This window comes from Amphiura filiformis, chromosome 5, assembly GCF_039555335.1.
Source record: "Amphiura filiformis chromosome 5, Afil_fr2py, whole genome shotgun sequence".
Lineage (NCBI taxonomy): Eukaryota > Metazoa > Echinodermata > Ophiuroidea > Amphilepidida > Amphiuridae > Amphiura > Amphiura filiformis.
This window is the reverse complement of record NC_092632.1, coordinates 62,015,507-62,038,231: the sequence shown is the minus strand read 5'-3', so window position 1 is coordinate 62,038,231 and position 22,725 is coordinate 62,015,507. Positions and strand designations below refer to the sequence as shown.

At 38.2% G+C, this 22,725-nt stretch overlaps 1 long non-coding RNA gene across 1 annotated transcript; it reads right to left on the bottom strand.

The window, feature by feature from the left end:
- Positions 1–1,299: 1,299 nt before the first annotated feature.
- LOC140153496 (uncharacterized) lies at positions 1,300–16,723 on the bottom strand. The gene is made up of 5 exons (XR_011859113.1): positions 16,645–16,723; positions 12,399–12,614; positions 4,707–5,472; positions 2,772–3,181; positions 1,300–1,688 (listed from the first exon to the last, which is right to left on the bottom strand). It is a non-coding gene; the product is annotated as an uncharacterized lncRNA (long non-coding RNA).
- Positions 16,724–22,725: the final 6,002 nt, after the last annotated feature.

The window sequence follows — 22,725 nt, the reverse complement described above, 5'->3', positions numbered from 1 at the left end:
AACATCCAACCTACCCTGGTAGCCAGGCATTATTTGACATTGAATGAAGAAACTAAAGTCACTTGTAAACAAAAGGGCAGTTTTTAAACACATCTATAAATTCATGACAACTCCACAGACAATTATGTTCACATCAAATTTCAGGAAAACATTTATTAAAACCTATGTATAAGATTGATGATTTGCAATCTTTTATACAAAATATATTTATTCTGGATGAATAAATGTGAAATGGTGTTCGTCCATGGTGGTCAGTCTAGACTGTAAAGACAGCCAGGCATTACCTTGATCAGAACTGCCTGTTAGGTCTTTGTCATCCACTGAATTTAAATGCAGTAATGGAGAGAGTGGATTATTTTGTATTTGTTAATATTTACCTCCCTGGAATTGAAACAAACTGTAACATTGGGGTATCAGTATTGGATAGGAGATTAGATAATGCACCACTGCATGATACTTTAAAACATATGGTGATTGATTCTCCTTCATAACATCCTTTAAACTAGAGCGATAACCGCACCATAGCTGAACCATGTGGCTTCGGCAGTACATTGTGGTAGGCCTACACCTACAATTGAAGCATTTTGAAAACTTGACCTTTGACTCCTTTATTGCCCCTTAATGACCTTAAATGAATTTTAAAATTATTTGCAACATGTTTAGAATGTCATAAGAATCATTGCGTTTAAATTTCAGCTCAATCGGAGCATTTTTGTAAAACTTGACCTTTGACCCTTTATGACCCCTCAATGACCTTAAATGATTCTTAAAATGTTTAGCATGTCATAAGGATTATTGCATATAAATTTCAGCTCAATTGGAGCATTTTGAAAAACTTGACCTTTGACCCCTTAATGACCTTAAATGAATTTTACAATATTTGCAACATGTTTAGAATGTCATAAGGATCATTGCGTTTAGATTTCAGCTCAATTGGAGCATTTTGAACAACTTGACCTTTGACCCCTTAATGACCTTAAATGAATTTTACAATATTTGCAACATGTTTAGAATGTCATAAGGATCATTGCATTTAAATTTAAGCTCAATCGGAGCATTTTTGGTTAAAATGACCTTTTTTGACCCCTGTGACCCCTGGATGACCTCTGACGTTTGGAAATATTTTTATTATATTCTTTATGTTTTCCTCTTTCATATGACACCACTCATGGGGTCATACCTTCGTGGCATTTAGAGATATGTCCATTTCAGACCAAATGGTTAGTTAGGGACCTAGTAACATACACACTTATAGGCTGATACCATTTCATGGTTCAGCAAAAACACAAAACAAAAGAGTTCTTATTTGCTTCTATGAAGCAAAGAAAATATAAAACAATATTTCCTTAATGTGCATTCGAAATATTTATGTAACAGTAATTCTGATATCCAAAAATAATTTAGGATATAACTTCACTGTTTTTACAGGGATGATTTGACTCTACGCAAACATTAAAATGAAGATGGACGCTTCAAAAAGTCAGTTATCAATATATCAGTCTTAATTAATGCAATGAAGTCAAATTGTATGTTGTTATAGGTGTCCTCAGCTGTAATTTGTAGACTAGCTAAATATGTGCTTCCATTGGAAATACATGCAAATTATGCCTGTTTGGTGGAACTTGGTTAGGTTCAAAGTCTCTGATGTCAGCAGTGAGAGTGGAATGAGGTCTCTCTTGCAATGTTGCCTGTGGCAAAAAAGGTAAACAGAAAAAAGAAATTTAGTCGTGTTTTAGTGAAATATGCAATATACTGTACAAGTGGTCATTTTTGGCGAGGGTTTTATTTTTGCTGATTTCATGAATCGAGTTGCATCCGTAAAACACCTTGTGACGTAATAATGTATTACAATTATTGTAGGGCAAAACTAGGTAATCGTAAAAATTACAACTGCTAACATAACTCACTCCAAATTCAACACTACACAAAAAATGCCACTTATACAGTAATGGCTACAGATGCAGTCAGATATAAGGGACCGTTCAATATATACACCAGAGGGGAGAGTGGGAGTTTTCAGGGGGAAATGTTATTTTTTGAGGGAAAACAATTACCGGGAGTATCCAAAAATTGCACTCCCAGGTAAATATTCAACAGTCCCTAAAAGGATAAATATAGTAATGGGGGAGCAATTTGGATCTATTTGTTTGACCATTTCAATTATTTTCAACTATAACAAATAGAGCAGTTCGTAAACACAAGTAATTCCCTGGGGAGTTACTTGACCTCAGATGACCTTGATGTACATGGACAGAGACATTTTTATACACAGACAGAAAAAATGATTGTAACCTCCCTTATGGCTAAGGGGCTGTGCAATAATTATGAGCCGGGGGGGGGTAAAATTTCCAAACGGCTCGCCAAAAATCGCTTGCCCCCCCCCCTCGGCCTGCCAAAAACGCTTGCCCCCCCTCTAGGCCCGCCAAAAATTCTTTGCTCCCCCTTGCGCATGTCGAATTTTTGGGATCCCAATTTACAAACCTTAAATGGTCTATTATACCTGTTGCGAATACAGCGAGCAGGAAAATTTGCATATTTTAGCGTTTCTGTACTGTTTTCCTAAGCCTATTTAGAGTGTTTTATTAAAAAGGCGCCCCATGAATGTGTGCCAAAAATCGCTTGGCCTCCCTCTCGGCTTTCCAAAAATTGCTTCTCCCTCCCTTTTGGCTTGCCAAAAATTTCTTGCCCCCCCCCCAATTTTACCCTCATAATTATTGCACAGCCCCTAAAGCAAAGTAAGGTGGATTAAAAAAGATATATTATGTACTTACGTTGTGAAAAGGAAACTGGTTGAAAAGGTTCAGTAATGAAGTTGGTACTTCACAGTTGAATTTGAAGCAGCACTTAAGACTTGCATGTAGTGCAACAGATATATTTGGTTTTGGTCAGTATATGATTTGTAGAGATGTAGTTGATATCATTGGTTGCAGATGTTAGGTTGGCATGAAGTTGCACTTGTTCATGTAGTGCACCTGAAATGCTGCAGTGTATCTTAAATGTATACTGACATTGATGACTGCGGGATTTGTGAATTAATACAGTTCATCATTCTGACGACAGGTGTGACATTATGAGCTTGGACATTTCAAGTGCTTGCATTTTGCATCATATTAGTTGATATTGAACAAATAGGTTTGATATTCTGTTCATATTCTCCATAGGCCTTCCGTCTGTTCATATTCTGTACAGAAATAAAAATTGATAATGTAAAAAAAGTTAGCATATGTCTTATATCAAAATACACTATAGGCATTTTCTGTATTGAAATAAGCTTTATATTCTGTTTGCTTGGTACTAAGCTTTAGAGAAATGTTGTAATTGGCTTTGATGAGACAACGTCTCCTTCATAGCTTCCCTCTCATGTATTTAAATTAAAAAGAACAACAGGAGGAGATCATAGCTACATGTATAGAGGGAGTGATGCAAATTTTGGAAACTCTTTTAACAGTCTGTATTAATAGGAAAATTTTCACGGGAAAATTTTCTGGACACGTGACACCCGTGGGCGCAGACATATTAGCATTATGTGATGTGACCCCGAGCACAGCGGGTGGTTTTCCAATGTATTTGAATAGGAAGAATTTCTACTTGGATGCAAAATCAGTTACTTGTCGGAACTTAATAATGTTGTAAAAAGAGTTTCCGTAGATAAATATTTTTTTCCGTAGATAAATATTTTTGAAATTACGTTTTGATGGTATTGTGAAGAAATGAAGTTCGCACCATTTTCAATAATTTTGCAATGCACAAATTTCTATCGAAACTGCGGCCAAAAATACTATTCCAATTCAAAATAACTAAGACTTGAATAGCGAGGTCACCGCCGGGGGTCAGGGATCAGACTCGAGGTCACACTTACATTGATACGCATTGGTCACGTGTCCAGAAAATTTTCCCGTGAAAATTTACCTATTAATCTTGACTGTTTAACTGTGTTACTATATAGAGCATTATAGAAATGGCAGGTGTATGCCTAGTGCTCTATTGCAACAATTTATAAAATGCAAAAGCTGATATAACCTCCCCAGTCCTATTACACAGAAGGGATACACTATTACATTATTGCAATCCCGGATTGCAATATTCCTTTATGGCTAAAGTGAGGGGATAAAATTAATAATGAAAAGCAGATACTCACCTTCCCGAAGAATGTGTTTAGTAAGTGTATAATTCAGCGATATTCTGCTAAACATGTTTAATTCCGCCAAATAGCATTAAGGTAACAAACTGTAAAATGGGCTTGATATTAAAAATTTGCTGAAGAAACTGTGATTGCTATTTTCATAACTATATTCATGAAGGTAACATATTTCTTGTACTAAGCTTTAAATTCTCATCATCTTTGGAACTGTGCTATCTTTAACTGTTTTCTTGGGTATGGCTCAGGGTTGGGCATGATTCTTGAAATTTGCTTGCCAATATAAAAGCTTCAAAACTTTTTTAACTTTGGCATTGTTGAATGCTAACAGTGTGCTTGGGTTTAGACTCAGCACATGGCATTATAATTGTTGCAATTTGCTTGCCACTAATTAAGGTCTAAACTATTTAAACTTTTACATTGTGGCATACTTAATAGTGTATCTGGGGTTTGGCTCAACACTCAGCATAACAATTTTTCTGATTTGCTTGCCACTAAGTTTAAAACTAACTTTGGGTGGGTTTGGCTCAACACTCAGCATAAACAATTGTCGAAATTTGCTTATTACCTTAATGATATGCTTGGAGATTCAAGTCTGCTATGATGGTTGCAAGCTGATGCATAATTGGTACTCGTAGAATTTGGCTTGAAAGGCAGATTATGGCTGGTATGCTCTATGGTCACTTACAGTTTGATATGCTTGGAGATTCAAGTCTGCTATGATGGTTGCAAGCTGATGCATATTTGGTACTCGTAGAACTTGGCTTGAAAGGCAGATTATGGCTGGTATGCTCTATGGTCACTTACAGTTTGATATGCTTGGAGATTCAAGTCTGCTATGATGGTTGCAAGCTGATGCATATTTGGTACTCGTAGAACTTGGCTTGAAAGGCAGATTATGGCTGGTATGCTCTATGGTCACTTACAGTTTGATATGCTTGGAGATTCAAGTCTGCTATGATGGTTGCAAGCTGATGCATATTTGGTACTCGTAGAACTTGGCTTGAAAGGCAGATTATGGCTGGTATGCTCTATGGTCACTTACAGTTTGATATGCTTGGAGATTCAAGTCTGCTATGATGGTTGTAAGCTGATGCATATTTGGTACTCGTAGAACTTGGCTTGAAAGGCAGATTATGGCTGGTATGCTCTATGGTCACTTACAGTTTGATATGCTTGGAGATTCAAGTCTGCTATGATGGTTGTAAGCTGATGCATATTTGGTACTCGTAGAACTTGGCTTAAAAGGCAGATTATGGCTGGTATGCTCTATGGTCACTTACAGTTTCAAGTGAGTGTTGATGTGGTTCTCAATTCTTCAATATATCTTTGATCTGAGTAGCAAATTTGATATAAATATAAGTGACAAGTTGGCTATGCGTATAGCTAAAACATTTATTAAAGGGATCATATGATACATTACATGTAATTTGGTACATTTGGTCTACATTACTTGAAAGCCAACAATTTATCTGCTTTATACATTCTGTTTTCTTCTGCTTTGTAAATTTTGCAATTTTCAAAATATTACATTGTTCACAAAAAGTTAATTTTACGATTTTGGCCTGATGTATAGTCCATATTTCACCGGAATATTTCATGGTAAAACATTCTTTATTATGTTACATGTTACATTTTGAAGTCGATTTTAATATTTATATTATTTTATTGATAAGATTGTTCATTATTTTCATTTTTTGTGGAGTTCTGATGTTTTTTATTCTCTTTTTATGAAAACTGCCTTTTCTGCTTTTCATCCTAATTCTGCTTTATTTGCGGAAATCTGCAACATTGAAAACTTCAGGCTTTAGTCTACATTAATGTGAAGAGTATAGTTGATTGGTTTCAAATCTACAATTTAATAGAGAGGGAAACTGGCTCATGGTAGCTGAAATGCGAGGCTAATACGGATGCTTGATATTCTGCAGGGATTGGCTTGATGTAAACATGATCCAAAAGAGTTCCTTTAGCAGTGGTAGGAGTGGTTATTAATTGGTGATATCTCTGCAATGCTTCAATTGGTGGTTTCTTGAGAAGATCGTGATTGAAATCGCCAAGAATAACAACATAATCAACATCTAGCATCTCTATCTGGGTGCACAAGTTGTTCAGCACATTGGAAATCACAGTAATGCTTGTACTAACTGGCTTGTAGACTGTCATGATAACCATAGATGGATTGCCATTGGTTCTTATAGCAAGGATATCACATTCATCTACTTCAAGTGGTAGTGCAGTAAATGGAACACTCTCATGGACATACATTGCAGTACCTCTGCCTCTAGCTTGTTCAGATGGTTTTGTCATGGCAACAAGTTCATATCCTGGTATTTCATAGTTAGCTTTGTTATGAACAGTACTGAGCCATGTTTCTGATAGAGCTATGACATGAGCTTTGCTAATTTCAAAGTCACTTTTGATATCATCAATGTGTTTGGCAAGACTTTGTACATTGTGATGGACAATTATGAAATGCTCTCTCTGATTTGTATGCAGAATCTGGTTAGCAACTGAAAGATCACATGGTAACATCTCGGATACGTACTGGTGAACCTTTTCATTACAGAAGATTCTCTTTGCATTATAGTTTTTCAGATACAGACCACTGAGATGTGTGACACGACTAATTGCTACATAGGCCATGCATGCTCTGGTTCCTTTCAATGAGACGACTGCTTGATCTGTCGTTTGTCCTTGAACTTTGTGCATAGTGATTGCCCAGGCTAGTTTCAATGGATATTGCTTACGTGTTCTAGTTTGATGACCCGATTCATCTTGGATTTCAATGCTTTCTTGATGTGGTTTGATGACAACACAGTTAGCATATTCATTTGGTAGTGGACTTTTTTGCCTTGCATTTGCACCACACTTTGCATTATCAAATTGTACATAGATAGCACTTGGTTGATCGTTTGTGTCATTAGGTAGGATAGATTTGACTGTGCCAGTGACTCCATTGCAAAGACCATCAGGTACATCTAGATTTGTTGTAAGCATTACTCTAGCTTCATCTGCTAAGCATAGTTGAGATTGCAGCACTGTTTTACCAATTTGTTCAGACTTGTATGGGACTTTTCTGATTTGACTTTGTCCTCCAGTTTGTTTCATATCAAGAGCAAGGATAATGATTTTTTGACTTGGTAGAGATTGTAGCATTGCTTGGTTATGACTGTCAACATCTACATTGGTTGCATAGATATGAAGTGCTTCTTTTGGTGGTATCAGATCTGTTCTGGAACCAACAGTTCGTGATATGAGCTTTTCCTCATCAGAAGGATTCATAGCATCACTTTGTTTTCGTACACGTAACCGATTGAGTAGCTGAGCAAATTCAAGATCATCTTGCTGACGCATGATTTGTTTAAGTTCACAAATTTGGAAGTTGTCAGTCCACATATCATTCAACATGTTCAATGGATTCTCATCTGGAACACACAGTGGAGTGCTTGGATTGATGGGTGGGATTTGATAGAAATCTCCAACAGCTAGTACTGGAATATTCCCAAAGAATGAACGATCTGAAGCTCGCTTTATTTGCTGTAGTCTACCATGTATATATTGCAACTGCTTTTTGCTAACCATTGAGATTTCGTCTATGATTAATAACTGCAGGTGTTTCAACTTTGTACGCATAGTATTAAGTGACTGTTCTCTTAGTGGTTTGTAATCTTTAGTCGCATGGATACTGATATTCAGAGCAGAACAAATTGTTTCTCCTTCAACATTGAAAGCAGCTGTGCCAGTGTGTGCAACAACTAGTACTGTCTTTTCTTGTTGTGTTTCACGCAAGGTGTCAAAGATTTTCTCTGCATGATATCTGATACATCTTGTTACATGAGATTTGCCTGTGCCAGCTCCACCAGTGAGAAATATTCTGAAAGGTTCTGGATTTTCACCGTTCATTTTTTTCATACACCATTGGTGAACATACTTGAAAAGTTGTAACTGTTTATCATTGAGAGCTCTGATCATTGTTGCAATTTGGTCATCTGAAGGAACTGATCTTATAGTCTCAACTGGTGATCGATACGAGTTTTCATTGCATTTCTTGGATGTATTTGCTTGCAGTTCAGGAATTTCAATTTCATTGAAATCATCGTCAGATTCATTGCTTAACATGATTTTGTCTTCAAGACCATCAAGACGTTCTTGTTCAGCTTGTGGTGCTAATGCAGCCCATGCATCTTCAAGATTACCATTTGCATTTCATTCCATGCAGTATCTATTTTGTCATTGATAGGCTCATACTGTTTCATGTTGCCTTTCACTACCACTTTAACTGATTTCACACCATTCTCTGTTCTGACATAACCAGTATGATAGTACAATGCAAAACTGGGAAAATCTTCTGGTTTGAGCTCAATGTGACGGTGTGGCAGGTACATACGTAAGATGTTCATGTAGTACTTTTCTGGATCTTTTTCAAGCTTTATCTTTGGATAGCGTATGATGGCAGGTTTGCCTACACGTTCTTTTGCATTCCCAAGATCTCTACCAAGATATTCAAGATCATAGCTCTGGCTTGTACTTCTTGAACTTTCTTCATCATCAGATTCATCAGTTGTAGCTCTGTTTACAGTTTTGGATGTAAAGCGGAACTTGGATACGAATGTTGCTAAGCACATATCACTGAATTTGGGTATATCTGGTCTGCCATAGTACTTTTCAAGCAAATTTGTCATCCATACTTGATCTGTGGGGTCTTTGTTCTGCATCAAAGATAATGGTAGTGATATTCTCTGACCATCTGGATCTGTCTGTACAAAAACTACATCTCTTGTACAATCTTTCAAGTGCATGCTACATACTCTATATATACTCTCCATAACACTCAACTCTCGACTGTGCAGATAGACATTCCCAATTTTTCTGAGCTCTGTAACAGCATCACTATTGTCTTGTCTAGCCTCTTTCTGTGCATTTCTCAATAGATCACCTACTTGACGTTCACATTTGGTTAAATATGACATGATATATTTGATACAACTATAAGCATCAAGTACAATTTGAATGTCCATATTGCCATTCCATGCTCGGATTAAGTGGGGTTGTAGTTATTGATCAACACTTCTGCAGGTTTTCTTTTCAGATAGATTGTGGATCGTGATGCGAGTGTTATAAGTGCCATTTCTAGGTCTGCTTGAGAAACATTTGCAGCATCAAAGATTTCAGTAACAGAAGTACTTTCTGATATTTCTGTATCTGGATCAGTTAGAGAATCATGTATTTTCTCGATAACAGTTTTAGCTTCAATTTGTGCATCTGCCTCACCTTGGTCATCAAGTACATGTAATTCATCAGGAATGTCATCATCAGTTTCATCATCATCCGAATCATCATATGTATCTAAGTTTCTAGCTATGAAAGTTCGTTTTGAAGGTGGTTTGGGAAAGTTGAAGCGACATGTTTTGCCTGTTTTGCGACACGACTTGGTATGATTCTTGCTATGCATTTGACATGATTTGACAATTTCATGGAGTTCTGGATCATCATCTTCAGATGGTAGTTCACATGTAACATATTTGTCAACAAATTCAACAATGTCACAATCTGATACATTATACACATCAGGAGCATCTTCTACCCAAACTAACATATGAATGTGTGGCCAACCTCTCTGTTGGAATTCTGTGCGATAGAAATAGTCAACAACTTTGCCAATGGGTTCAGCAGGTGATTTAATGACATCTTTGATATACTTTTTCACTCTGTGCTCAAACATTCTAGTTGGGGTTACTGTGTTTGAATATATGTGTTCGCAATGTGTTTCCCAGTTCATGTCTTTGTGCTCTTCAGGTGTAAGTGGTGGTTTGCCTTGCTGTTCAAGAATTGCATTATCAATTTCAATCCATCTACGGTCAGCAGCACTAAAGGTTAGAAACCATGTTGGAATGCCAATTTGACGAATCATTGCAAATAAATCTTTCAGTGTCGCATCCCAGTATGATGGTGTTCCTCTTATCTGTCTCAGATATCGAAATCCTGAATCTCTCTCAATCATTTGTTTGACTTGTTCTTTGTCTGCAAGCATTTCTGGTGTAATCGGTCTTCCATCAGGAGTTTTGGTATGACCTTGTCTCATGGCAATTGATATCTGGGAAGTTATCATGTTCACTTCGGTTGCATACTGGGCAAAGAAAATGTACTGTGGGTCACTAGCAAAACGACTATCAGAAGAAAAGAGCCTTGCATTGAAATATCTGCTTGGGGAAACTTTTATGTTTCTTTGTTCAGTGTTTGTATTCTTGGCATCAGGAAATTGAGCTGGGAATGCTTCTGCTTCTACATTGAGAACATTGACTGGTCTATTGCCTTCTGCAGGTGCAAGACTAAGTATAGAATCATCACAGTGATCTGCAAGATATTGTGCTAAGTCAACTGGCTGCAAGAATGACATGAGTGGGGCAGATGTATTAGTAATATCATCATCATCATCATCATCTTGGTTTGTTTCAGGATTGTCTTCATCTGGAATTTCAGGATTTGGTTCATCATCAGCATGAACTTCATGATCAGATTCAATATCAGAGTTTACTGTATTATATAGTTGTTCATCTATGAATTCTGAAATGGTTTCCATATCAGTATCTTGGTATTGGTCTGTGTGTTCACTAGCATTAACAGGGTCAGATTTGTTAGCATTAATAGCATGATTCTCATTATCACAAGGCGTCTGTTTTGAGTTGTCTATGTATACAGTTTCAACTAGGTCTTGTTCATCTGTCAAATTGGAACTATGAGCTGGCTCTGTTTCAATATCTTCAGGTTCTGATTCAGAACTTTCATCAAGATGTTCATTAGCAACAATAGGATCGTTATGAACAGCATCTAGTTGTTCAGTATTTACTTCAATATCTTTAAAGACTGGATTTGTTTGCTTCAGGACATCAAGAGCACTTCTAATCTTGCTAGGACACACTTGTTTGTACATGACATGACCTTTGTACTTCAATGCACGTTTCAATTTTACTCGAACGATGCTATCATCAGTAGGAAGACGTGGCAATGCTTTTGCTGTACTTTCAACGTCTGCTTTTACACACACTACTTGACCATGAATACCTTTCTGACAACCTTTGTACAGAGGAACTAGTTTCATGAAAGGAATGACAGGTGCTATCAAGTGTCTTTCAAGAATGTTTAAATCTGACAGTTCTGGAGGCTGTGGGCATAGTTCTAGCTTGTTGGCTTGTGACAATGTTGGTACTTTATGGTCTTTTATGTTGTTATGACAGGTTTTGCAAATCCATGCAATAGTTGGCAAATTATCATAATCTGTGTTTACTGGCATAGCTGCTAAGAGACGGGGCTTACTGTACTTCAACTTCTTGAACTGCACAACTTGGTCTCGAAAGAATAAGCGGTTGCATATAATGCAATTGTGTATGGGTTTCTCTTCTTGTATTTCTGTCTTGAATTTCATGATAACTTTATTGATGTCACTTTTAGAAGATTTGCGGGAAGACGTTGCCTGTTGGATTTGTCTAGCTCTTCTTTGAGGATCTTGATAGTTTGCTTTCTTTTGGTTCAAAATCCGTCTTTTGTTTCTCATGTAATGGATACTTCTTTTAATCAGTAGCAAAGCTCTGTGTCTTATATAGTCCAACCTCTTTCTCATCAATATTGACGGTTTGTTTTCAAGATATCGTTTATTTTGTTTCATCAAAAGTTCAGCTCTATTCCTTACATAGTGGTCTTTCTTTCGGTTTAATACAACATTCCTATTCCCTGCATAGTGTTCTGATCTTTGGTGCAATATAACATTCCTTTTCTTTACATAGTGGTCTCTCCTGTGGTCTAATACGGCATTCCTATTCTTCACATAGTGGTCTCTCTTGTGGTCTAATACATCATTCCTGTTCCTTACATAGTGGTCTCTCCTGTGGTCTAATACAACATTCCTATTTTTCACATAGTGGTCTCTCTTGTGGTCTAATACAACATTCCTGTTCCTTTTATGGTGGTCTGATCTTTGCTTCAATATGTTGTGTTTATCCGCAGCATAGGTAGCTTTCTTCTTAGCACATACACTTTCTTTGATTTTAGCATAGTATTTCTTGTTTCTAGCTTGAACTTTTGCTTTGCGACTATCATCTTTGGACCAAAAAGAACACCCTGGCTGATCATTATCATTGCAGCTATCTGATTCATATAAAGCAGATGTGGATTGATTCTGTGGAATGGTTGACGAATTCTGATTGCTACATGCACTGATCATAGTTTGATTAGATTCATGTTGAGATTCTAAATTTTGACTCACAATTTCATCGGCACTTTGAAATCCACCATCATTCACAAGTTGACATGGTTCTGCAGTGGTCATAGCAGTTGATTGTGGTTCGTGGTCTGTACTTTCCTGTTCATCTCTTCGTCTTTGGCTTGGATTTTGGCATGGATTTTGGCATGGATTTTGGTTTTGGCATATACATGCCTCGCCCGGGGAATTAGGACCCCGTTCGAGACATGTCAGAAGACCCTGTTGCATGAGCAGCAGGTGGAATGAAAGGTGGCAAAAGTAGAAATGCCAGAAGGGATAGAATAGAATAGGCAGGAGAGGAGGAAGAGGAGAGCAGGGAGAAGAGGAAAGGAGAGAGGAGAGAAGGGGAGAGAGACGAAGAGGAGGAGAGAGACGGAGAGACGACAGGAGAGGATGGGTGTGGAGGAAAGGAGAGAGGAGGGGAGAGCAGAGAAGAGAGAAAAGGGAGAGAGCAAAGGAGAGGAGAGAGGCGAGGGAAAGGGAGGTGAGAGGAGAAAACAGGAAAGAGAGGAGAGAAGAGATGACATGGCAGCGAAGAAAAAGAAAGGAGAAATGAAGGGAGAGGAGTGGACGGGAGGGGAGGGGACGGGAATATAAGTCACGGGTTTAACATCAAAGAAATGAGAGCAGAGGAGCCGATGGGGAGGACGAGGAGAGAGAAGGATAGGGGAAGAAGAGAAGAGAGAAGGGAAGTGATGTGAAGAGGAAGGGGACAGGAATGGAAGGGAAGTTGGGTTTAACATGAAGAGAAAAGGAGAGCAGAGCAGAGTGGAGGGAACAGCAGGATAAATGTGGGATGAGAGGAGAGAAGACAAGACAAGACGAGAGAGGTGAGGAGAGGAGATAAAAGAGAAAACAAAGGGAGAGGAGAGATAAGGAGAGAGGGGAGGGGGAGGGGAGAGGAGAAGAGAAGACAGAAAAGAAATGAGAGGATGAGAGGAGAAGGAAAATAGAGAAGTAAAGGAAGAGAGGAGGGGAGTGGAGAAGTGAAGGAAACAAAGTCGTAGTTTTATCATCAAGAGGGGATGGAAGCAGAGGATAGGGAGGGGAGAGAAGAGGAGCCCGGAGAGAAGGGGACAGGAGGGGAGGAGAAAAGACAAGGGAAGTAAAGAGGAGAGGGGGTAGGAGGGGAAGGGAAGGTAATGGAGGTTGGGTTTAACATCAAGAAGAGACCAGAGGGAGGTAACAGCAGGATGACGGAGGCAGAGATGAGAAAGGTGGGGGAGGGGAGAGAAAGGGAATGCAATTAAATGGAAAGGGAAGGAAGTGAATGAAATGGAATCGAAGGAAATGGAAGGAATGGAAAGGACGGAAAGGAAAGGGAAAGGAATGGGAGGAAAGGGAAGGGAAAACAATGGAAGGGTATGTAAATAAGGGGAATAGAATGGAAGGAAAAGGAAGGGAATGGAAGGAAATGGAATGGAATGGAAGGGGTGGAATGGTATGTAATGGAAGAGATTACAATACAATTAAATGGAATGGAAAGGAAAGGAAGTGAATGGAATGGAAGGGAATAGAAGGGAAGGGAATTGAAGACAATGGAATGGAAGGGAATAGAAGGTAAGAGAGAGGAACGAAAGAGAATGGAAAGGAAGGGAATGGAAAGAAAGGGAATGGAATGGGAGGGAAAGGAAGGGAATGGAAGTGAAATAAAGGGAATGGAAGGGAAGGGAAGGGAGTGGGAGGGAAGGGAAGGAAAGGGAAGAGAATGCAAGGGAATGGGAGGGAATGGAATGCAAGGGAAGGAAAGGGAATGGGAGGGAAGGGGATGGGATGGAATGGAATGGAGTGGATGGAAATACAATGCAATGCAATTGAATAGAAGAGAAGGGAATGGAAATGAGGGGGAATGGAAGGGAATGGAAGGGAAAGGAAGGAAATGGAAGGGAAGGTAAGGGAATGGAAGGGAAGGTAAGGGAATGGAAGGGAAGGGATGGAATGAAATAGAATGGAATCGAATCGAATGGAAGGGATGGAATGAAAGGTAATGGAAAGGAAGGGATGGAATGAAATAGAATGGAATCGAATCGAATGGAAGGGATGGAATGAAAGGTAATGGAAAGGAAGGGATGGAATGAAATAGAATGGAATCGAATCGAATGGAAGGTAATGCAATGGAAGGGAAAGCAATGGAAGGAAATGCAATGGAACCGAATGCAATAGAAGGGAATGTAAGTGAAGTGAAGGGAAGTGAAAGGAATGGAAGCGAAGTCATGGGTTTAACATCAAGCATGTCATGGTTATTCAGCATCCAAGGTTGATAAGAGTAGTTGTATGTTCCACACCAAGTAGATCACCAAGAGAAGTTTGGTTACAAGCAGATATCCAGGCGTTTATCCAGAGGTTGGCATATGAAAGAAATAGAAAAGAACATTGCACATAATTAGTATCAAATTACAATTTGCTGAACATAGTCAAGTTAGTTTGATTTATTTTGCCTTTCAAAAGAACCCACAAATCTCAGTAGCATATCAGGAGGGGGGGGGGGGTACCACCCATGTATGCAAAGCAGAAAAAAGCTACCTTGATCTTTGTGTGTATTACCTAATAGTATGGCCGGACATTATTATAGGGGCAAGGACTACTGCACTGAAAATTCAGCAACTCAAGGCAAGTAGTTATTGATTTATTGATCAAATATTGGTTTTCCCTCATTTTTGACTGTAACTCCACAACTGTTGTCTGTGTTGAAATAAAATTCCAAGTGCAGTAGTTGTAGTCCTTGCCCCTATAATATACACATCTTACTTCTTACCATTGCGCTATAATTTGTGAGAAAAATGCAAAAATAGACACAAAATTGGGCAGGGGTGTAGCACCCCCTAATCCTGAAATGATAAAAATTTGACTGGTTCCATTTTTTCTATGAACCTTGTGGTTCACATGAAGGATGGAAGGTCAAAGTAGGGCCAAAACTTAAAATTAGTCACACCATGTTGTAATGTATCTCAAGTTGTTCCTCTCATCACAGGGAATAAAAAAGTTGATTGTCAATGTCATATTTTTCTACGGCAGGTGCTTAGTTCAGGAGTTATAAGGTCAGACATTCCAAAATGTGTTTCATGATATTTGTTTTCTTCTGTATTATTATCTCAATTTGTTCACATCTTTTTGGCAGACAAAATGCCACAAAAAATGAAACAGCAAGGCTAACTAATAAAAAAAACCCACAGTACTCCGATTATCAGAGGACGCGAAAAGGTGTAATGTGAGTAACCATGGAATCGCCCATTACCATTTTCCCCTCAAAATCATTATTTGTTAGATGGGAATTGGTAAAAGGCAAGGGACTGAGCATGCATACTAATGAAATGTAACCATAATTCTTCCTTTAGGGTAATGATACTTGGTAATTGACATACCCTGTAGAGCAGTCACTGCCAGCCAAATTAGAAACAGTGGTAGACTGTATGATGTTTGAGACAGCTAATAGAGTAGCAGCTTATTTGATGCAGTTTGTAATTCCAAGTAATATGATACCACAATTTTATTGAAATCGTCCAGTTGTGACAGTGCCAGCCAAATAACGACATACAAGGGGGAGGCAGATTCTGGAATTTTGTCAAGTCACATCATGGTCACATTTAGCATTCCATGTTACTCACATTACTCTTTAAGCACCTCCACAATTTGTAAATTTTACCTTATTTTCTATACTGGAAGGTTTGACAACTTCTTTTTTCACACAAGGTGCAATTAACCAAAATAGGCATAACTCTCGTAACATTTTTACAACAAAATTGACACCCTAAGTTAAGCCCTGTATTTTCTGCACGGTCAGCTTTTTTTCTTGACAAATGTGTTTCCATTATAATTTGTACCCTAATATCAATAGTTATAGAGAGAAAAAAATATTGTTTTATACAAGTTTGGTGTTTGAAAATGAATCCCAAAGTGAGGAAATTTCACCAAAATGAAAACCCAAATTTTGAAAAATATTTTTCTTCAATTAATATGTAGAAAATGTCAATCCAAGACTCAAATGAAAGATAATTTTGATTTTATCATTTTGATGCCAAACTTGTAATTGTTACCAGATATTTGCAATGTTCTTGCTGATTTCAGTTTTTGGCTGTGAACACAATCTCATGGAATTCCCAAATGCCTTTTGGTATCTAGTTACATAGTTTTAGGTCTAGGAAGGCCATTTACATACTTATTCTCTTATAATATTAATCAAGTTTTCATATTGTGCAAATGACCACAAAACTGAACGATGAGCCCTAAGCCCATTGTTTAAATGACTTACCTGCTGTTTCTTAGCCTTCTCCTCCTCATACCTCCTCTTTCTCGCTTCTTTTTTCTTCTGCTCTTTAGATGGCATTCTGTATCAACAAATTATTTAAAGAAATTACAATTTTGCATTTCACAATTTTATTTAATACAGAATTAAAAACAATTTTTACCTCTTTACCCCGGAGGGGGGAGGGGGTCTTCAAGAAAATTTGTATGGGGATATGCCACATAGACTTTAGGATGCTGACTTTCTCTATACCAACTTTTTCCTGTTTTTGCTAGCCATCAGTACACCAATTTGTCACAAAAAAACAAACAAAAAGCACCCAAATTTGCCCTCATTGGGCTCTATTAGGAGCACATTTGCCCATATGCGCCCAATCGGGCACATTGGTCTCCACTAAAAACCCACCCATTGATAAACCAAAATCGCTGAAAAGGTAACACTAACTATAGCTAAAATATTAAATTCTCGATCATGAGAGACAACTAGTTATTTGCGTCGGGCGTACTACGCAAAGACTGGTGCTTACGGCGCAAACACAGCTTTTGAGAATTGACCAATCACACGGTCGTTGCTAGGCAAGGTCATGGTTCGGTCATGCAGGTCGCGCGATTGTGATATTCTATGAAAAGTACGCTGACGCAGAAGGTACGTCCTCTCATGATCGAGAATTTGTTATTTTGGCTATACGGCTCTTTACCAAGTTTCATATACCGGTATATCACAAATGTACACATCCATATCAAAATAATGCTACAGGTGTCTCATTTCACATCAAGTTGGCAAACTATATAGTAAGATATTAAGGCAATTCTCTTGCCATACATGTGCGTTCCATAGAAATTGACTGGTCTGATTTCATGAAGGACTTACTGGTCTTTGAAAATCTGTAACTGGATGTGTGATATGGGTAATTAAGATTTCAAGGATTTAAAAAGAAAATTAACAAAATATCTATTATGAATTTTTTACCAAAGATACAGTTAGATCATCAAAATATTGACCGAATATTTAAAGCCATATTATAACATTTCCTTACAAAATAGATAAGTATTTCTCATATCCCTGGTATTTCTTTGCCATAAGATGTTAACGTTTATTATCAGATATGCCCCCCCCCCCTTTTTAATTTTAAGCCGACCAACTGAGGTTAAAGCAGAGAAAATTGGAATTTACTACCAGCGCTGATGTTGCCAATGCGTATCACTCCGCCGGTTGTGTTAAGGTACTATCATTTGATGTGTATTCGTCCCGCCCACCACTGTACGAACTTGATCTTTGCAGGTGAATATGTTAGTTAATAATACAGTACAAAATAATCATGTAAAAAACAGAATTTTCCTCCTCAGCAAATGTTATAATATGGCTTTAAATGTCAACACTTATCTACCAAGAAGCAATAACTTGGAACTCTAGCTTAATTTGAATGTGTACCGTACCTATTGTGTGCAGATAAGGTTGGTTATTCAGCATTGAAGGTTGACATCATGAGTAGTTTATATGTTCCATACCAAGTAGATCACCAAGAGAAGTTTGGTTACATGCAGATATCCAGGGGTTATCCAGAAGTTGGCATATGAAAGAAGTAAAAAAGAGAATTGCACTCAATTAGTATCAAATTACAATTCAAATTTACCAACATTTTGCTGTTTTTGCTGCCCATCTATCAGTATTGACAAATAATTTTTCCCCAAACACCCAAAAAGCACCCAAATTTGCCCTATTTGGGCTTTGTTAGGGGCACATTGGGCACATTGATCTCCACTAAAAACCCACCCATCTATACCAAAATCGCTCAAAAGGTCCAAAAAAATGAAAGAAAAAAAGCCCTCTGACAAAAAAATGAAAGAGAAAATCAAGCAAAGGAAAAGAAAAAGGCAAGGAGCCCTTTTCTAGCAAAATTCAGGGCCAAAATAGTGTAAAATACAAAATTTTTCCGCGCTACACAGTACGCGCGCACATTGTAACAATAAAGCCCTTTTTAGCCAGATAATGGGCGAAAATAGCGTAAAATACAAATTTTTTCACAGCTTTTTCTCACATCATCCCAATAAGTCCTTTTCGGGAAGCTCGAAGACATACAGTCCCTATATATTGTATGATGCAACTGCAGATTGAGTAGGAGTGGGATGAAAGAACTGTAGAACTCATGTGAATAATTTGAGCTGGGTACATGAGATATGAACAACATTCAAGGAAATTTTTCTTTGAAATGACTGACTTTGAAACCATTATTGTTCAAATTAATGCTAAAAAGAAAAGGGCAAACATTATAAATAGTGGCTTAATGGAAATAATTCATGCATATAAAAAGTTAAAAATGAGTAGGTACACCCCTACCTATGTACATTCTTAGTACATGTACTTACTGAGTTTGAATACTTACCATGAAGGCTGAAAAGAAAAAAGTAACTCACACAGTCACTCATGTTTTATTTTATTTTATTATTTCTTTTTGATAAGTATTTGTTATTGAACCATCTTATTTACTAGGTGCTCACAAATTTAAACTGAATAGGAGTGGCTACCACCTTTACAGGTTTTTGATAAAATAAACCCTTCTAATACATGTTTTTGTTTATGATTTTCAGGGAATCCCCTGAAACAGGAGACTTGTACCCGAGTCCAGCTCGTCCGAGTCCGAGCCGAGTCCACTTGTATCCTAGTCCGAGCCAAGTCTGAGTCTTTTTGTGTCCGAGTCCGGACTCGATTCCAAGTCCGGGGGTGCCGAGTCCGAGCCAAATCCGAGTCCAATAAAAATAAGACCAGAGTCCGGACTCAGTCAGAGTCCATACCCATTTGGGGGGGGGGGGTTCGATACTGGCATTGCTTATTGCCTATTTGTATAAAAATGGGTCATTGGGTATAACAAAATGAAAAAGAGGTAATTGGGTATAAGATTTTGAAAGAAGGGTGTCATTTGGTTTAACATTTTGAAAAAACATGAGTCATTGGGTAAAACATTTCCAATAAATGGAGCAAAATTTATATTTTGTTTCTAATTTGAAAATTTACAATACAAATTTGTTGAAAAATTAAAATATGAAAGTTTCCATATAATTTAATTTTGAAGATACAAAATGTAAAATTGTAGAAAAAGAAGGTCATTGGTCAAAGGTCACTACACCACACCACACACTGCTCCCCCTATACACGGCACCCTACCAAAAGCCCAACCACCCCAACCAGTTGATATTTCAAAGACTAAACCAACCATACAATTTTACATATTTCACTTCAAAGACCCATACACATGAACAGATAACTCCCACAGTGTGGGTAACTCTCGAAGGTAAAAACTACATGTATCAGACCACCTGTATCAGACAGCAGTCAAGTGGGGATATTTGTGTATGTGTGTGTGACACACAGCTACACACCCCATGTAAGCCCACAGGGACTAGAAAAGGGTCCTTAGGTTGTGTACAGCATACATGTAAATGAAGGGCAATGTATTCAATTATAGAAAAATAACATCATCATCGTCATCATAATAATAATATTACTAACAGAAATTTACCTTTTCAGAAATATTTGGTTGTGTGATATTAATTCTATAAACAAAAATTTGCACCTTTCTTGACCAAAAATGCGTAAAACACCCGATTTTTTGCTCGCTATGCTGCAAATTGTGGTATTTTGGGACTTTTTGTATACTTTTGCTGCCTTTTGTATACATATCCCCTCCATCGATCTGAAAATATAGAAAATCCATGGCATAGGAAATTGCCGAAAAATGGTCTGTATATACCTCAATCAGACCCCGTGTGCCCCCAATAATGGTCGGTGCCCTGACTGGTCCACCCAACAACAGGGCATTTTGAACTTGAATGTCAAAATGCCCCTGCGGTATTCTACGGAGGATATCCAACCAAGTACCAAGTAGGGTTCAGTTTTTGATAAAAAAGACATATATTTTTTATATTTAGTTTTTGCCGGTAAAACCTGTTTTTGTCCAGCCGAAAAAGTCACGGTTCAAAACTGCGGCAAAACCTGCGATCCCCGGCTGCCCCCCCAATATGACCAATTCTACGCCACTGTTATCATCAATAGACTAAGATCTAGAAACACCACCGAAATGCTGTTTTGATTTAAGCGCTGAATCTTTTTTGATGAAAGTCAATCTTTGACAAGATGTAACTTTGCTACGGAAAGTGCTATGCATGTATGACAAAAAGGTTTTCAGTTTTGGCTTTCTTTAGGCCTACTGTCTCAAGGGCTTTAATTTTGATATATAAAATGAGGCAGTTTGATGGCAAATTTGAATTCACCTGGCATAACAGCCGCGGATCCAGAGACCAAAAAATACGGGGCGCAAAATAGGGATGAGATTGGGTGAAGAAGCATATGGCTGGTAAGCGGTCCAGGGGGGTGTCTGAGGGGGGATGTGCCCCCTGAGAAGTGAGAAACTTTTGCAAAATGAAGACCATTTTCTAATTGAAGCCATTTTGCAGACCATTTTCACACTATTATTGTGTAAGATTTTAGTCAGATAAAGTTCGGAACGTGAAAATGAAGGCACAATCGAAGCCATTTGTGGACCATTATTCACTATAGTTTACTGTAGGCCTAATCATTCAAGTTATTACTTAAAACAATATAGGCCTAAAGTGTACGGTTGTCCGAAACAAAAGCTTAAAACGGCCAGTTGTTTACGACACGTAGGGGTGTCTGAGGGGGAAATTTTTGCCCGAATTCAATTTGCAAAATTTTAAATGTTACACTGGTTCACTGACCATGCTGCCACTTTGTAAAACTTGAGACACACAATTAGGCCTACTGAAGCATGCATGGATTGATGTCAGCATTGACTCCGTGTTAATACCAGGTTAATACTGGACGGGCCCTGCATAGGCCTATCAGAGCTTAATATCAGCGGGCTCGCTGTACTATGATTTTCACGTGCTTTTGGGCCGAGGACCTTCATGCAAGTGCCTAAAATAATCACAGGTGTAGGCCTATCCCACGCCTATAGGCCTTCGATCGACCCGACTGTGCAGTTTTTTGGCACGGGCCTACTCAATTATGCGTAATTTAACCTTTCTCTTCTCTTTTTCTCGCTTTTCTCTTCTCTTTTTCTCCTTTTCTCTTTCTCTCCTTTCCCCGTTTTTATGGGGGGCCCCATCTTTCCCACTTTTGCTATTTTTACGGGGGGCGCGCGCCCCCTCAGCCCCCCCCCCCCCTCTAGATCCGCACCTGCCTATGCCCTATGTCTACGCATGTACGATGTACACCCAGTCGAATGTGTGACTGTTGTAGGAACCCATGGATTCGATTACTATCTAGTACCGTACAATACCGTACGTGATTAACACAATGGACATCATGGCATGACATCTGACTATGCACGGTGACAAGTAAAAACGTACATTTTAATGCATTTAACAATGTTCAAGCTACATTACACTTATCCAATATCATCCACAATATGTCGAAATGTTTTCAAATATAACATCATCATTTGATTCACCAAAATTCAGTAATTATTCACTAAAATAAAATGACGAATTTAAGTACGCAACACTCACCTGATAGATAGCGTGTTGATTGTGGTTGATTTGACCAGTCCCACTTCAACTCGGCCCCAGTCAATTCGGACCCGTGCCATTCGGTACCATACCAATTCGGCCGCAAACCAATTCGGACACATGCCAATTCGGTCAAAAAATTTTAATTCTGGTTTTACCGTACACGATTGTAATGTACTTTAGGGGCTGTGCAATAATTATGAGCCCTGGGGAGGGTAAAATTGGAGGGTAAAATTTTTGGCTAGCCGAAAGGAGGGAAAGCAATTTTTGGCAATTCGAGAGGGAGGGGGCAAGAGATTTTTGCCACGCATTCATATCATGGGGCGCCATTTTAATAAGACACCTCTAAAAAGGCTTAGGAAAACAGTACAGAAACGCTTAAATATGCAAATTTTCCTGCTCGCTCCGATCGCAACATACATCCAGAGTCCAGACCATTTAAGGTTTGCAATTTTCCAGAAAATCTTATTTTTTCAGTGAGTTCTGCTTTATTCCTTGTTCATCATACGAAAAAAAAAACACTAACCCCAAAATTTACAAATATGATGTACGAAAAAAAATC